This window comes from Ovis canadensis, chromosome 7 (assembly GCF_042477335.2).
Source record: "Ovis canadensis isolate MfBH-ARS-UI-01 breed Bighorn chromosome 7, ARS-UI_OviCan_v2, whole genome shotgun sequence".
In the NCBI taxonomy this organism is placed as follows: Eukaryota; Metazoa; Chordata; class Mammalia; order Artiodactyla; family Bovidae; genus Ovis; species Ovis canadensis.
This window is the reverse complement of record NC_091251.1, coordinates 103,282,321-103,295,693: the sequence shown is the minus strand read 5'-3', so window position 1 is coordinate 103,295,693 and position 13,373 is coordinate 103,282,321. Positions and strand designations below refer to the sequence as shown.

General features: G+C 43.3%; 1 non-coding gene across 1 annotated transcript; it reads left to right on the top strand.

Annotated features, from left to right (window-relative positions):
• The first annotated feature begins 7,503 nt into the window (after positions 1-7,503).
• Positions 7,504-7,576, top strand: TRNAK-UUU (transfer RNA lysine (anticodon UUU)). Its single transcript has one exon. It is a non-coding gene; the product is annotated as a tRNA-Lys (tRNA).
• Positions 7,577-13,373: the final 5,797 nt, after the last annotated feature.

The window sequence follows — 13,373 nt, the reverse complement described above, 5'->3', positions numbered from 1 at the left end:
TTTTTTTTTTACTTTGTGTGAGTCACTCAGTCAGGTCCGACTCTTTGTGACCCCACAGACTGTAGCCCGCCAGGCTCCTCTGTCCATGGGATTCTCCAGGCAAGAATACTGGAGTGGGTTGCCATTTCGTTAACTGCTCCTAACTCTGCATGTCTGTAACGAAGTTTGCTCTTCTGCGCCCTAACTCTGCAGGAGGTACACTTCACACCTATTTTCCTTTGACTCTGTGTTAAATACATCCTGTATCTGGTGTTCACCCTGACAATACCCTTCCCGTTGTAGTTACATATCAAAAAGGTGGCCACAGGGTCTCGAACTGCCCGTCTCAATTACTGGGTAACTGATGCCACCTATGACTGCCTTTGAAACAACGCAAGAGGGAAAAACCAAGGTCCTATCACCGTTGTTCTTATCAGCAACTCCTGACTGTGAGCCCTCATCTTATATAGCCCTAGACTCCTCACGGAAGGGGGCACAGTTCTTGAGGCTCGAGCCTACAGTGTTCCACTCTCTGCCAGCAGAGAGTTAAAGCCACCTTTCTATTTCCTCCAAGCTCTGTCTCCGTATTTTTTCATTCAGCTTCAGTGGGCAGAGAAGGCCAGGATTTTGGCCAGCAACATTACCTATTTCCCTGCCAAGCTGCACAAGACACGTACTGTTTGCTTGGCTACTACTTACATTTTTGAAGGCCATGTTGTCCCTGTGGTTGGATCTTCCATCTCCTATGACAGCCTGAGTAAAAACGGAATCCAGTATAAAACTGGATGAATAAATAAGGACTGTGTACAGACTGGCTTACATAGAAATCCACTGCCTGAGCCTTATTTAGGTCATTTCAGTTTGCGTTGCAGGGATGTCCTCCTTTAAGTAAACCCTACTGAGCATTCTCCCTGGTGGTTCAGATGGTAAAGCATCTGCCTACAAGGCGGGAGACCAGGGTTCAATCCCTGGGTTGGGAAGATCTCCTGGAGAAAGAAATGGCAACCCACTCCAGAACTCTTGCCTGGAAAATCCCACTGATGAAGGAGCCCAGGAGGCTACAGTCCATGGGGTCGCAAAGAGTCAGACATGACTGAGCGACTTCACTTTCACTTTCACGGAGCATTCACTTAAAACTCCACACAACCTTCGATTTGCAGCAGTGTTTCTTAAGGCTCTGCAGGAAGGCAGTTTGGCCTCCAGGCCTGACAAGTTTCTCTCCTTGCTTTAGCAGAGGCCTTGTATTCAGCTCCCCTTGGGGCACAAGCTGCTCTCTTTTTGTCACCAGCAGGGACCCTTCATGTGAGTTGCAGGCTTCTGTGCGTCCTCAATTTCATTAGAGGTAACACTGCTTTTACTTGAGGGACGGAGGTTTATTTGGGAATATCTATGCCAGGCGAGGCTCCCCTGTCTTCCTACACCTCCTCACTTAATTTACCTTCCCCAGCCAGGTTCACCTCCTCCTGGCCACCTCCAGGGCCCAGCCAGGGCTGATCCTTGCCTGTCCACAGCCTCCTCAAGCATCAGTCTGACTGTGTGCACCCGCGCTCGGCGAACACACATAGTTTCTACTCGGTCTGAATATTCATCCCAAGCTACCCCCCATTCTGTTCACCCCCTTCTTGTCTCCCAGTTCAAGGCCCCTGGTGACCTCAGACAACCTCACGAAGAGGCTAACTCTCTCAAGCCCTCTTTTCCAGAGGAGTGAAAACCGGCATCTCTCTCCTTTAAGCCAGAGATCTCCGGATGCCTGCAGGCTCAGGACTCTGGAATCTGGGTGATTCTCTCGCCCCGTGAACCCCCTCATTCGACCTAAATATTACCTCCCTTGTCCCTAGCTCAACATGCTAGAAAGAAGGACCTGGATGTCACAGGAGGACGTGACCACCGGGTGACCCACCAGCCGGACCCGGCTCATCGAGGACTCACCCCCACCCGAGTATCTTCTGCCCTCTGGTTGCGGTTTTCAAGGATGCAGCTTCAAAGAGAGGAAAGGCTTGAGAGGCCACCTGGACAGACTACACACCTGTACCTTGTGAAGCCCGCTATATGAACTTGGAAGATTCTGGCACTGGGGTGCGGAATCTTCCAGTCTGGGGGTCGCCCAACTCAAACCTCGGATTAAGTCCCCATGCATATTAAACCTGCCACCTACCGATCTGAAGTGTCTGCTTCCGTCTTCCGGCTCTCCTTGCGATCCAGGGACCCAGGCCAGTTGTAGATTTCACCCGGAGAACTTGCCAGGTTGCTGAACTAACACTGGCTAACGCGCTGAAAAGAGCCCGTAGTGACCCCGCACGCGCCTCCGCTCCGACCCAGTCCAGACGGTGGTGCAGCGACGCTTAAGTCTTCCCCTCGCAATTCTACTCCCAGCAGACCGCATGCCTTTTTATCCCCCCATTAAAAGATATTGCGATTAATTATTTTAACCTCTGGAAATGCTTACCGTATCTTCTGGAAAAAGTGGGGAATGGGGCATTGTGAGTACGACTTATACCCTTCCAGGACCAAGGTGAACTTAGGAAAACTCAGGCATCTCTCTTTGAATGAGTCATAAACATCAGCACAAGTGGAATTGTCGCGACAGTGTCATCAGCAACCACGCTGATGTTTTTATTCCTGTCTGACTTAAGTGTTTTATTTCTTAATGGATTCGGAACTCAGAGAAGAAAGGAGGTAGGATTTATTACCTCCCCCAAACGGAAAACAAATGGCAAACAGATAATATAAAAATTAAAAATGAATTACACATTGGGATAAGTTCATGGAAAATAACATTGTGTATAACAAGTACCCCAGTCTGTCTTCCGCACGTCTCCTTTTTTGTGTATATGCTGCCGCTACGGCGATTCGGTCTTGTCCAACTCTTTGTGACTCCATGGACTGTCGCCCACCAGGCTCTTCTGCCCATGAGGCTTGTAATTTTATTTTTGGCTGTGCTAGATTTGCCTGTAGTTGCAGCGAGCAGGGGCTTATTTTGGTGGCTTCTTTTGCTGCAGAGCACCAGTGTTGGGGCTTCAGTGGTTGAGGCTCGCAAGCTCTAGAGCACTAGCTCAGTACTTTCAGCCCTTGGGCTTAGTACTGCAGTTCCTGGGCTTATAGTTGCTCTGCCATACATGGGATCTGCCCGGACCAGGGATCGAACCCACATCTCCTGCACTGGCGGGCAGATTCCTTACCACTGCGCCCACCATCCCCTTCCCCAGGAAGCTCTGTGTTTCTCCTTTACTCTCACACTCGCAACGCTTCTGACAACATATATGCGGACTTTTGCCCCACACCACACTGTCCTCTGACGTTATCTGACATCATCTGGGCATCCAACTGACCTCAGTTCAGACACTGTCTCCCGGGAGGCGGCACCGGATCCACAGAGAAAGGGCTCCATCCCAGGAGACTGCTTCGCCGTCAACTGCAGGCACCAACCTCAGGTCCACCTGGCCACCCGTGCTTCTGACCAATCAGCTGCAAGTCAGAGGCTCGTTCCACCCACTCCTCAGGTGTGATTAATTCACTAGTGCAGCTCACAGAACTCAGGAAAGCTGTTTACCTTCTGTCTATCAATCTATTGGGCTTTCCTGGTGGCTCAGCTGCTAAAGAATCGGCCTGCAATGCGGGAGACCTGGATTTGATCCCAGGGTTGGGAAGATCCCCTGGAGAAGGGAAAGGCTACTCACTCCAGTATTCTGGCCTGGAGAATTCCATGGATTGTATAGCCCATGGGGTCGCAAAAAGTCAGACACGACTGAGCGACTTTCACTCACCAGTTTATTATAAAAGGACGTGATAAAAGACACAAGAGCATCCAGATGGAGGAAGCGCCCAGGGTTGGGTCTTCCCTGCGCTCTCCAGGCTCCACTTCCCCAGCACGGCCCCTGCCTTAGGAGGACACAGCAGAAAAGCATTCGTCTGCAAGAAAGCTCCCACCAGAACCCAGCCATGCTGGCACCCTGATCTCAGACTTCTAAGCCTCCGGAACTATGAACAATAAACTTCTGCTGTTTATAAGTCACTCAATGAATGGTATTTTGTTAAAGCAGTCTGAAGGGGGACTAAGACAGATTCTTTCCACATAAACTATCATTTCCCAGTAATGACAACCATCTATATTTTCCTGTTGCTGCTGCTGCTGCTGCTAAGTCACATCAGTCGTGTCTGACTCTGTGAGACCCCATAGACGGCAGCCCACCAGGTTCCCCCATCCCTGGGATTCTCCAGGCAAGAACACTGGAGTGGGGTGCCATTTCCTTCTCTGATGCAAGAAAGTGAAAAGTGAAAAGTGAAAGTGAAGTCACTCAGTTGTGTCCGACTCTTCCCAACCCCATGGACTGCAGCCTACCAGGCTCCTCTGTCCATGGGATTTTCCAGGCAAGAGTACTGGAGTGGGTCGCCAGTGCCTTCTCCGTATTTTTTCCTGATGCACTTCCTATTCCAATTCACAGTTTAGAAGAGTCTCACAAATTTCAAGATGTTCACAGCAGTTGCAAATCGCATTTTGCAATTTTCAATAGTTTATATTACCCTTATATTTGTGGAATAGGTTTAGATAACATGTATGAAGCTTGATATTGATTCTTTACATTGGCAGCTATATGGACATTGAATGCTGGAAATGCACCTTGTTTTATTTTTATGAAATATTGAATGTGATATAATTAAATTTTAAGAAAAAGTATATTAAAATATTCTCACTAATTTTTGTTAAAAGTTGATATTCATTCATTATAATGTATATATCACCTTTCATTTTGATATAATTTTGAGTCCTTCAAAATAAAAATGTTTAATATACATAAAATATTAACTTTTATTTTCAAATTTATTTACATGCATATTTTAGATGAAAATGTGGCTAAATTATACATATTTTGAGTTCTGTTGCCTAATGCTGTAGATCATTCAGATCATGAAAGAAATGAAATATATGAAAGTGGAACTCAGCATGTTGCTTAAATATTTTTAAGCTAGGAACCAAAAAAAGTGAGCAAATTTCTGTCAAGGATGACTCACATAAAATTCCTGAACAATTTACTATATATTCTCTAATGAAAATGTAATTGGTATTTTAAAAATGCAAATTAGCAAAATTTTCTCATCAGTTCACAATATGAATAGATCAGATGAAGTTGCTACAACCTCACGCATGCACGTGTGCTAAGTCACTTCAGTCCTGTCCGGCTCTGCGTGACCCTATGGACTGTAACCCACCAGGCTCCTCTGTCCATAGGATTCTCCAGGCAAGAATACTCCTCCAGGGCCTACAACCTCATATTCTTTACCAAATAAAGGTACAACTACACATCACAAAATATAATTCTCACACAGAAAAAATACAAATGCAATTATAGCACTAAAAAAAGGGATAAAGTATAGTCAATAATATTCAGTAAATATAAGTGATTCCAATTGAGACCCTTACTGTGATGTTCTTTAAAAAATGACACTCTGTATCTAAAACTTGCCAAGCATAATAATGCTTTTTAGCTCAATAAAAGCAAAGTATTTACAGAAAACAATGGAAAATATTCAGGTTTAGTACAAATGGTTTCAATTTAAGGCGATAAAATAAACAAAAATATAATGCAGATAAACATAATGAAGTGAATGAACATTTTTAAGGACTGAAAATTCAAGATGAGGCCATGAATCTGATGAGTAATAAAGTGAGAAAAGAAAACATATACAACTTTTAAAAGTTATTATCACTCAGTGCAGTCAGGCTATAGAAGCATCAAAATTCATATCAAAGAAATGTGTCTTCATTACATGTATCGCTGAACTACAAGAAAAGGAAAACAAGTCAATATTTATGTATTTCACTGGGTTTTACAGCAGTTGTGAAAATAAGTTTAGCCTTTACTGAAAAACTGAGAAAATAGCTTTCAGTTTTAGGGACTGACTTAGGAGACTGATGGAAAAAACAAGTTGAAAGGCTTGCCCAATAGCACTAACATAGCTGGCAAAGAAGAAGATGAGTCAGCCAAAATTTGTACCAAAAGTCCAGAAGCATCTGTGCTGTGTGGAACATAGTTGGAACTTATTGCTGGGAGAAATGGCTTATCTGCTCTTTGGAACGATTACAGAGATGGAATTTGGTGTTTTCTGGACCTGCCCAAAGATGGACTACCATGATGGAACATGAAATTTGACACTAAACCAAAATTTAGCATGTAATGAGGTATGGAATATATTCTCCTTAAAGTAACTAGATCCAGCTTAGACAAGACTAAGATGTACTGGGAGAATTCAGTAAAATAATATTCCCAAATAAAAAGTGAATAATCATCAAAATTGAAATTAATTTTGAATGTGTGCTATCTATATTCATTTGAATGAATACAAATGATCCATTGCTTATTTTTAAAAAAGGAACAAAACAGATCTACTATAACATTCCACTTCCAAAGCTATTAAACTATGTATTTTTAATTTCAGAGATTTTTTTTCCAAACTGAAAGAAACTGATATAAAATAGACAACAAAGTGAGATTCTAATAAACTATAAAGAATTTAGAAAAAGAAAATGAAAATAGTTTCATGACTATGTATAAACATTTTCAAAACAAATGTTAGAAAGCCTATCTTCTGGCAAATCATAGATCAGGGTATTTTGTTAATTGAACACAGATTTTTAACAAATTGAATATCTAACCACTACTTTTAAGTTCTATTTATAATACCTCCGCATTGAGAAATTTGAAAGAAGATCCATGAATTGACATAGTTATTACTCTTAGGAAAAATTTAAATGATATAAAATAAGCAATTTGGTCATGAATTAAAATATGTAATATTTTCTATAATAGATGCAATTTACCACATGTAACCCTATCACAATATTTGAACATGTTATATAATATTAGTGGTATATTTCTGAATTTAATTAGTGTTTTAAGAAATTTTTTGGCAATTCAAATTGCTATAGCCTCAGCAAACTGGTTTCCACAATTTGGAATAAAAAACTATCTAAAACCTTCAGGGCCTTAAGAAGGATTACCTAATTTGGCACTTCTTAACAAGGCAGAAATGTGAAAAATCTTGATTAAACAACCCAAGTGGAGATATTGCTGAATCCAAGACAGGAAAAATTAAAATTTTAGAATAGATGTGTAACTTGTAAATTATCTATGTCTTTATGACTCACCTAAACATGACCGTCAACAGAACACCCGAGCATTTGTGATAATAATTTAATTCAGCTGCCTTCAATATTCGCCAACTTGCAGTTTTTGACGTCTCTAGAGTATTTCTTTTGGCAGGAGGATAGAATATAATTCAACAGCTGGTTTGCTTAATTTATAATTTTTACTTCATTGGAAACACGGTCTATAAGCCTCTACCTCTACTCGCCCCGATCCCTGAAATGCCTGGCACAAGCCTGGCAGGCTTGTCCACTGGTGTCTGTCGAACGAGGAACACGAATGTAACACAGGCTTAGCATTACCAGTGAAGGCTTCCTTCCTCCTTACACCCAGCACAAGGCAAATGCACCATCTTCTCTTTCTAAGACAAGAGCCTTCAGGAGCCTGGGTAGCTCTGTTGGTAGAGCATCAGACTTTTAATCTGAGGGTCCAGGGTTCATGTCCCTGTCCAGATGGGAGGTTTAAGTATCTTCTTGTGCTTAGAGGATACTAAGCTTTTGGGCTTCCCTTGTGGCTCAACTGCTAAAGAATTCCACCTGCAATGTGGGAGGCCTAGGTTCGATCCCAGGGTTGGGAAGATCCCCTGGAGAAGGGAACAGCTACCCACTCCAGTATTCTGGCCTGGAGAATTCCATGGACTATAGAGTCGGACATGACTGAGCAACTTTCACTTTCACTAGTCCCATGAAAATGGGTCCAAATATTGTTTCGTGATGTTCCAAACCAGTCAGTCCTAAAGGAAATCCACCCTGAATATTCATCAGAAGGACTGATACTGAAGATGAAGCTCCTATACTTCGGCCACCCGATGCGAAGAGCCAACTCATTAGAAAAGACCCTGATGCTGGGAAAGAGGATGAGATGGCTGGATGACATCATCGACTCAATGGACATGAGTTTGAACAAACTCCAGGAAACAGTGAAGGACAGGGAAGCCTGGCGTGCTGCAGTCTATGGGGTTGCAAAGAGTGGGACACGACTGAGTGACTGAACAATGTTCCTTGCACCACAAATAATAAATTGCTTATGGAAAATTCTGTTAAACAATCACTGCTAGAGACACAGGCTCTTTTCTTTGAGACTCAAAAGAGACAGAAAGGCTTCTTCCTCAGAGTACAGTACAGAAAGGGAAAAAAAAATGAGCACTTTCAGTGGAGCAAGCTGACAAACATGACCTCGGTCAGGTGAGATCAAGGTCAACCTGAACCTCAGTGATAAGCCATATCGATCGAGCTGATGCGTGTGCCCTTCACCTCTGTGATCTTCCTCACAAAACCCAGTCTAATCATGAGAAAAACATTAGATGAGTCCTAATTTAGGGAGATTCTACAAAGTACCCTGCCCGTATCTCTCAAAAAAAATAAAATAATATCTCAAAAAATCTTCATCTCAAGTTATCGAGGTATTACCTCAATAATATCTCCATCTCAAAAAAATAAGTAACAAACAACAACAGCAAAAAAAAAAAAAAAAAAAGGAAGATCTAAGAAATTCTCACAGGGAAGAGGAGCCAAGTAAGATAAGGTTAAATTCAATATGGTGTCCTGGGTGCGCTGCTGAACCAGAGGGCATTAGGTAAAAACTATGGAAAACTGAAAGAAGTATGTGCTGTGCTAAGCTGCTTCAGTCGTGTCCAACTCTTTGTGACCCCATGGACTGTAGCCCGCCAGGCTCCTCTGTCCACGGGATTCTCCAGGCAAGAATACTGGAGTGGGTGGTCATTTCCTTCTCCAGGGGATCTTCCCGACCCACGGATCAAACCTACATCTCTCACATCTCCTGCATTGACAGGCGGTTCTTTGCCACTAACGCCACCTGAGAAGTCTTAGGAACTGCAGCTAATAATAATGTATCCATGCTGGTTCTTTCACTGTGACAAGGGTACCTCATTAATGTAAGAACACATTCGCATCAGGGGAAACCAGGCGTGCAGCAATGGGAACTCTGTACTGCCTTTGCAAGTTTTCTATACATCTGAAACTATTCTGATTAAAAGTTAAGTTTTAAAAAATGTAACTGAATGTGTCTGAAGGACAAAATGACCTAAAATGAAGCCTCCTAGCCTGCAAGGAATGGGCTTCTCTGGTGGCTCAGATGGTAAAGAACCTGCCTGCAGTCCAGAAGATGTTTCGATCCCTGGGTCGGGAAGATTCCCTGGAGAAGGAAATGGCAACTCATTCCAGTGTTCTTACCTGGAGAATCCCATGGACAGAGGAGCCTGGCAGGCTACAGTCCATGGAGTCACAGTCAGACACAGCTGAGCACACACACAGCCGGCAAAGAAAACATAAGAAGACACCCCAGAGAGGGAGAAGGATGGGCTTGGGACAGAGTTATCTGGGGCTCAGATAATCCTAGAAGATGCCTAGTCTCGGCAGAGCAGGGCATCGACTGTGAAACCGTCCTGCTCAGACAACCTGATGCCATGGACATGCTATCTAGGAAACAGCCGTGTGTATGTCAACAAGATCAGCAACCCCTCGGAACCTGAGATCATTTTCCCTCTGAGCAGCCTCTGACCTTACAGACACTGAGGGAAGGAACATTCTCTCTCCTACGCTGTCAGTCAGTTCAATCGCTCAGTTGTGTCTGACTCTTTTCAGCTCCACAAACTGCAGCATGCCAGGCTTCCCTGTCCATCACCAACTCCTGGAGCTTGCTCAAAGTCATGTCCATCGAGTCAGTGATATCATCCAACCATCTCATCCTCTGTCATCCCCTACTCCTCCCACCTTCAATCTTTCCCAGCATCAGACTCTTTTCCAATGAGTCAGCTCTTCACATCAGGTGGCCAAAGTATTGGAGTTTCAGCTTCAGCATCAGTCTTTCCAATGAATATTCAGGACTGATTTCCTTTAGGATAGACAGGTTGGATCTCTTCGCAGGCCAAGGGACTCTCAAGAGTCTTCTCCAACACCACAGTTCAAAAGCATCAATTCTTCAGAGTTCAGCTTTCTTTATAGTCCAACTCTCACATTCATACATGACCACTGGAAAAGCCATAACTTTGATTTGACAACCAGACCTTTGTTGGCAAAGTAATGTCTCTGCTTTTTAATATGCTGTCTAGGTTGGTCATAGCTTTTCTTTCAAGGAGTAAGCGTCTTTTAATTTCATGACTGCAGTCACCATCTGCAGTGATGATGGAGACCCCGAAAATAAAGTCTCTCACTGTTTCCATTGTTTCCCCATCTATTTGCAGTGAAGTGATGGGACCAGATGCCATGATCTTAGTTTCTTGAATGTTGAGTTTTAAGCCAAAGTTTTAACTCTCCTATTTCACTTTCATCAAGAGGCTCTTTAGTTCTTCTTCACTCTCTGCCGTAAGGGTGGTATCATCTGCATATTTGGTAGTACATTACGGCCTGAAAAATGAGAGGAGTATAACCATTCTAATACATATATTTTTTGAGTGTCTTTGGAGAAAAGAACTGTGGATGCAAAAGGGCACTCAGGTAGCAAGGCCAGCCTCAATGGAGAATGTGAGTGAGGAAGACGATCTACAAATTGGGAGATTAAATGGGCATTAATAGTAGATAACCTTGTATCCAATTCGGGTGTTTTGAGAATAGAAGCTGAGGGTGATTTTAATTGTTTTAATAATTTGAAAAAAGGAGCCAACATATCAGTAGTGATTTATACGTAGGGTCAGGCCCAATTAAGATGACCCCAAAATTGTTGTAATTGTACACAAGAAAATTTGGCAGGCAATGTGAGTTGAGGAATAGCAGGAGTGGCAGCATCTTCAAGGAATTTATGTCCCAAGTATAAATCTGGATAATTTCTTTGACTTTTCTCTATTCTCTATGGCTACATAAGGCCATAAGAAAGTGACATTTTTTGTAATGTTATAAGGTGAACTTCAGAGAGAGATTTGCCTGCCAACAAAATATCATCCATATAATGATAAACTACAAGATCAGGAAATCGGGATCGAAAAGGATTTAAAGCTTGAGCAACAAAATAGGGACATAAGGTGGGACTGCTAAGCATGCCCTAAGGGAGAACTTTCCAATGATACCATTTAATAGGTTGAATATTATTTAATATTGGTAAAGTAAATGCAAATGTTTCCAATCCTTCTCTGACAAAGGGATGGTAAAGAAACAATCTTTGCAGTCTATTCTCATAAATTGATAATCTAAAGGAGGGTTAGGTAATCCACATTGAAGTATCCCCATACTTTATTACTTTATTAATTTCTCTTAAGTCTTGCAATAGCCTCCATTTACCAGATTTCTTCTTTATAACAAAAATAGGAATGTTCCAAGCGGAAGTAGTTTTTTCTATATGTCCTCCTGGCAGTCTTTATTAGCATTCTCAAAGGCTAATCCTTTAAGCAAGATCTCAGCAGCCTCAGTATTTTCTATTTGTCTTTGAATTGCAAGTTGCAAGCGATCTACAAAAGCATAAGATTCATTATTCTGGCTAACGCTAGAAAAGGACTGAGTAGCACTCCTTCCATCCGGCATCCTTCTCCAAGCTTTAACAGCTGTTTCAGCAGCCTGTTGGATGGCCGCCTATGGAAGGGCCAGCTGTTTTTGAAGGCTGGTGAATGGCCCAATCCCCACTAACATATTATGGTCCACATTAATGCCAGCAGTTAGATGGTTCATGGCGGCTAAATTAGAGCATTCTTGTTGCCCTATCAAGTATCGCGCAGGCATCACCACCATTTTTATCAACTGTTTCCAATCCCAAGGTGTCATCTCATATCCTGCAACCCCCTCCAAAATGCCGGTAGGCAAAGAGCTACTCAACCCATTATCATTTATACTCCTTTTTAACTCTTTAAAAACTGAATAAGGAAGATGTTCAGAGAGAGGCTTTCGACCTGGGCCGCGTAGTATTGGACAAACAGCTAACGGAGATAGATCCCCCGATTGAGAGCTTCTTGCATGCATCTAGTTATGGGGAACATCCTAGGAGGCGTCTCCATTAGCTCGGGAGAGGGATCGTGAGAGACAACGGTAGCAACGCAAAGAGGGGGTTGATATTCCAGAGCAGGGGTACTAGGGACACCAAAAGGAGAAATGGCGTCCCAGTAGAGAGGCCTTGCATAAAGAACTGCAGCTGGTGCACGAGGCTTCTCATGTAACTTTTGCCCAATTTGTTCCCAATCCTTGATACTCAAGGAACCTGCCTCAGGGTACCAAGGACAATGGGAATCGACCTCCATCAACAGCTGGGCACGTATCTTGTGACTTCCTTCATGCCCTGCCTTGCGTAATAAAAATTGCAACTCAAGCCTATGCGCATCTTCTTTTACAGAAAGGGCATTTCCCATAATGTAGACTCACCGGGATGCTACCGTATAGGATGGGCGACGCCCGGAGCCTGTTCCAGGCGGATGAGTCGATCAGGTCCCTGTCTGAGCACCATTTGTCGGGGATGAGGAGTGGTGTCACAGCAAAGAAAAACACGGAGATGATGTAGCTAAGTGGCCACCTATCCACCAGGCAGAATAGGCGCGCTGGTGGAGGCTTGCCATGTCCTTTTATTGATAACTGCACATGCGTACAATGTTTATTGCTCATGCAGTAAAATGCCACACATACAGAGTATCTGCCTAAAAGCTCTCTGCGGTTACATTAGTACAGACTATTCTTGCCAAGTTTTATCTAATAGCCTAATGTTCTTGATTATAACAACGTTCCCTTGTCATTTCTTAGGAGACAGACAATGAGTCAGCTGTCTGGAAGTGTGCTCCAACAGACTACTTCAGGATGTGTACTGAGGTGACTCTGTCTGAGTCCTTTATATCTGAACTAGTATTTTTCCATCCAGCAGAGGCAAATAGCCCCTACCACTTTCCCGAACCTTCCTTAATGCCCATATACATCAGGATGTTTTCCAGTGACTCAGCTCTTCACATCACAGGTCCGAAGTATACCAGTGAATATTCAGGATTGATCTCCTTTTAGGATTGACTGGTTTGATCTCCTTGAAGTCCAAGGGACTCTCAAGAGTCTTCTCCAGCACCACAATTCAAAAGCATGAATTCTTCAGTGCTCAGCCTTCTTCCCTTGTAGCTCAGTTGGTAAAGAATCTGCCTACAGTGCAGGAGACCTGGGTTCGATTCCTGGGTGGGGAAGATCCCCTGGAGAGGGAAATGGCAACCCATTCCAGTATTCTTGCCTGGAGAATCCCCATGGACAGGGGAGCCTGGCAGATTAGAGTCCATGGTGTTGCAAGAGTAAAGACACAACTCAGCAACTAAACCACCACCACCACAGCCTTCTTTATGGTCCA